This window comes from Myotis lucifugus, unplaced genomic scaffold (assembly GCF_000147115.1).
Source record: "Myotis lucifugus unplaced genomic scaffold, Myoluc2.0 scaffold_411, whole genome shotgun sequence".
Classification (NCBI taxonomy): Eukaryota; Metazoa; Chordata; class Mammalia; order Chiroptera; family Vespertilionidae; genus Myotis; species Myotis lucifugus.
The window spans coordinates 562,560-567,608 of record NW_005871459.1 but is presented as its reverse complement, the minus strand read 5'-3'; positions in this window follow the sequence as shown (position 1 = coordinate 567,608).

Below are 5,049 nucleotides of genomic sequence, written 5' to 3'. Positions count from 1 at the left end.
CCCTCTGATCCCCAGGTTAGACCTTCCCCTCTGATCCCCAGGTTAGACCTTCCCCTCTGACTCCCAGGGTCCCCAGGTCCCTAGGTTGCTTCCTCACATGCACACACTCTGGAAGGGGCTGAGGGGCTCTGGCCACAGGAATTTTAGGAGAACAGCCGGGCTTTGACCACCAGGTTACACCTGCTCAGAAAAGCTCCTGCTGCTAGCACACCACACACACACACACACACACACACACACACACACACACCACACCACACCACACATGTGAATCCCTTGCAGGGACCCTTCAGCAACTCTCCAGCAGACAGCAGACAGTAGGAGACACGGCCACTGGGAGCTGTTCACTCGGGGCAGTGACGCCTCCTCTGCCTGCCTGCCTGCCTGCCTGCCTGGACCACAGCAGAAGAAAATGGGGTGGATTTGAAGAAGTCACAGGGCATATTTTTGATGGTCTGACTTAAAGTATAGCCCCCGTTGCCCAAGGAAAAGTTAATGTTGGAGATCCCCGTGGAGACCCCAAGTGGAATGCGGTGTTTTTCTGAGCAGCTGACACGGGGAGCGTGAGGTTGCTGATTGGAGGGGACACAGCACAGAACCCGCTCGGCTGCCCAGGTGGATAGAACCAGCTGCCGTTTACCATCTGAGCAGATGGTCCGAATCACAGGTGTGGGCTCTCACCAGCGACCCACACAGTGCAAGCTTCTCCCTGTTTAACCAATGAGCATAACCGACACATGCTTGTTTGGAGAAATGTCACATTAGAGCTGTGTGAGCTCATCAGCCTCCCCTTCACTCCACAGCCAGCCAGCCACTGTGACAACCAAACACCCACTACCACGACCAACACCCACTACCACAACCAATATCCACAACCACAACCAACACCCAGTACTACAACCAATATCCACAACCACAACCAACCACCCACTACCACGACCAACCACCCACTACCACGACCAACCACCCACTACCACGACCAATATCCACAACCACAATCAACATCCACTACCACAACCAACATCCACTACCACAACCAAACACCCACTACCACGACCAACACCCAGTACCACAACCAATATCCACAACCACAATCAACACCCAGTACCACAACCAACCACCCACTACCACAACCAACACCCAGTACCACAACCAACACCCACTACCACAACCAACACCCACTACCACAACCAACCACCCACTACCACAACCAACACCCACTCCCACAACCAGAAGCAACACAATGGACATCCACCACCACAACTAACCACACACATTACAGCCACCAATCATGACAGCAGACCAAAAGCGGGTGTGGCCCTGCCTCGGAGTTGAAGCTCACATGAGAGACAGAAATAAAACCAGCGATTACATAAATGTTCCCTTACAATAGTTCAGAGCAGCAGAGACAACGCCCATGAACCACAGGAACATGAGCTTCCGGGGCACAGCGGTGGGATGGGGGATGGGGGCCGTGGTTGGGCTGAGATCCAGTGTGTTAACTGGAGGAGGTGCAGGTGCCCCCTGCTGTGCCCAGAGGGAGCAGCAGGGAGAAGGGCTGGAGGCCCCGCAGCTGGGCTGTGAGGCTGTGGGGCTCTAGCGAGTCTTCCACCCTCAGGACGGACTGCGCCCTTATCTGCAGGGAAAGGGAAAGCCCTGCAGGGTAGGGGCACTAGGGGTGTGAGGAGGTAATCAAATCACTTTAGGGGAGAGCATTTCAGAAGGAGGCAGGGCCAGAGTGGGATGCATTGAAGGGCGGGGGTGGGGGGGCGGTGGCCGGGGTCACAGTTATTGTAATAACCCAAGCAGGAGGCAGGGTCAGCCTGCTGGGGGTGGAGATGTGAGGAATGGAGACTTGAGAGCTATGAGGTTAAACCGGAGGCCCTGCTGATGGCCTGATATTAGGGGACTGCGGGTGCCAGAGTTAGAGGTCCTGGCTGGGTTGGCTCGGCAGAAAAAAGCTGCACTTGCTCTGTTAGGAGCCTGGGTTCGGTGGAACCCCAACTCCAGCACCGCTTGTCCCTCAGTGGGAAGGAAAGCATGGGGCGCAGACGATGGCTGTCCGCTCCGCGGGGCGGCCCGGCTCGCTCTAACCAGGTCAGCGGGACTGGCGCCCTATGCACCGTAATTAAACACATCCGAGCCCACTGCGTGGCCAGCAACGTGCCTGCCGCCTGCTTTAATGGGCAGATGACATAAACTCGGCCCCACACAGAGCCGTGAAGGAGATGCCAGCACACTCTTAATTACCAGGCTCGTCCAGGTGCCACAAAACAGCCGCGGAAACTGGCCCCCGAAGTGATCGGAGAACCATTACTCAGCGTGTTCCACAGGGAAGGCCTGGAGAAAACCAAACGAAACCCTGCACAGCTGAGGTGGGAGGAAGGAACTTAGCAGTGACCCAGGGAGGTGGGGGAGGGGCAGTGCGGGCTCCGCACCTGGGGGGCAAGGCAGGTGCTTGGGACCCTGACTCACGTCGGGTTATCAGCAAACACGGAGAAGAAACCGTCGCATGGATGAGAGGCACAGTCGGAGCTCAGTGGGCGCTGGGAGAAGGGAGGAAGAAACGGATAGTAAGCCAGTCCAAGGGCTTTCTGCACTTCACGCACTCAGCAAGTATCTCTGTGCACCTACTAAGTGCCAGGCATGGTTCTAGGTGTTTGTACACAGATGTTCAGCCTGCCCTTATGGTACTGACATTCTATGGGTGTGTCTGACAAGAGAGAGAAGCAAATAAATATGTGCTACATGTCCTGTGATTACAAAAACTAGAAAGAAAAGTAAAAGCTAGGGATGGAGAGGAGAGCGCTACATCAACAGCAAGGAGGGGGTGTGAGCCGGGGCCTGTGTGATGTGAGGAAGCCGGGGCTGAGGTTAACTGAGGGGCGAGCACTCCAGGCACATCCCGGACTAATTCCATTTCCCACACAACAGGTTCTATGAACCCACTCTCCAGATGAGAACACTGATGTCAGAGATGAGCCGATATGTCTGGAGTTGGGAAGCTATGGCTGGCAAAGCTGAGGTTTGAGCCTGGACTGGCCTGCCTTTCTCTCAGCTGTTCTCTCAACTACACTGAACTGTGTGTCTGTTCTTACATTTTATTTGGGTTTCCACCAGTCTATGCAGGAGTTCAGACCAGCTTGCTTAGAGAACCAGGCCTCAACGCAGGGGAAAGAGAGAACATGGAAACAGGCCAGACCCAGGCCGCCGAGGAGAGGGGGTGTGTCCCTACTCCTAACGCAATTCACACATGAGATTCGCGGCCTCCAGCTGCAAAATGCGCCCACCGAGTGGTCAGGAAGAGCGCGGGGCGATCACAGCTGTGGACTGTGTCCCATGGAAGACGCTGTCGCAATGCCTGCCATCTCCCACTTCTCCTCTGAGGCCTACGCCAACTGTCACCCCTTCTGCTGTTCTCCGGGTCCCTCCAAGCAGAATTCACCTCTCCTTGCTTTACAAACCACCATTAAAGCATTTGTTTGTCTTTAAATGGACCCGTAAGTGTGCTTTTTGGAGGATGAGAGTAAGGATTTTTATGTGGCTATAGAGGCCTCTGCGATACTCTGTAGAATTTTAATAAATGTTATTATGGCTAATATGTGGTATGTAATCCAAGATGTCCTACGGCCCTTTAGTATATGGTATATGTGAATTTCAGGGGAAAGCAGTGTCTGGGACTTGAGCTAAAAGCTCTAAACCATCATTACAGGAATTACTGAAAAGAGTCTGTCCCTGCTGCACAAAAGCAAGACCCAGCGAGTAGAGACCTCGTGTGAAATAGCCAAACTGTCTCGCAAGGTTGCAATGGGAATCGCCTGTGCAAAGCTATTAATTACAGCATCCAGGACTTCCCCGGTTCTCCTCCAAGTAAGCAGCGCGTCTATTGGTGAAGGGCCCTGCTTGTAGAAACAGGCCCACCTAGACTCAGACCCCACGTGTGCTCCTAGGCCCTGATACCTCGGGCAAGTCCCATAGCCTCTCGTAACCTCCATTTCCTGATGTATAAATGAGGTCTAGCAGCTACATTTTCATAAGGACGGGGATCATTCATGTATGAACACTCGTGTGATCAGAGCAACATTCAAGAAGGGCAGGATGTTATTCCTCTTTCGGCACGGGCAGCACTCTTCCTGTATCGTTCACTGTAACCTCAGAACCACTCTATCTCTGCATCCCTACACTGGGCCAGTGTGCCCTGGACACTCCAGGAATATTTGTTGAAGGAGTAAATTAAATTTAGTCTCCAAACCATCCCACAACATGAGCAGGATTGCTATTGATACTGTTGTAATTAGCCAATTATTAATAACTAGAGGCCCAATGCACGAATTCATGCACGGGTGGGGTCCCTCAGCCTGGCTGGTGATTGGGGCTGATTGGAGCCATCTCGCCCAGTTCCGATCAGGGAGACGGGGGCTGGCTGGCCGGGAAGGGACCGCGGGAGGGCTCCAGGGCATGTCTGGCCCGTCTCACCCAGTCCCCATCAGCTGGAACCCAGCAGCAAGCTAATCTACCAGTTGGAGCATCTGCCCCTGGTGGTCAGTGCATGTCATAGCAACTGGTTGAGCAGACAACCAACGATTGGTTGGATACTTAGCACATTAGGCATATATATGTATATAAAGGAAGCAAAGGGAAGGCTTCACCAGGAAGCTGGAGTTTCACTCCCCAGGGAACCACAGGCCCATTCCCGTCAGATCACAGGGGTGGGGAGGAGGGTCCAACAAGGGGAGACGGACACATGCACAGTGAGGCTGGGGTGACCCAGGGAAGGTACTTGTCTGTCAGTCACACCTGAAAACAGATATCAGTGATCAGAATGGGCAGGGCCACTGCAAGCCCGTGAACATTTTGGGTTACATAATCCCCGAACCAAGGAGCTCTCTGGGCTCACTTGCATTTGCCTACGCGGCCCACAGCCATGTGGACCCCACAGGCAATGGGCTGATGGACTGCAGCTCGCCCGATGCTGCGCTGGGCTGTGCAGACATGAAATGGAACTCTGCACTCTGGCTCTGATTTTAGCTCTGCCGAAGCCCCGGCAAC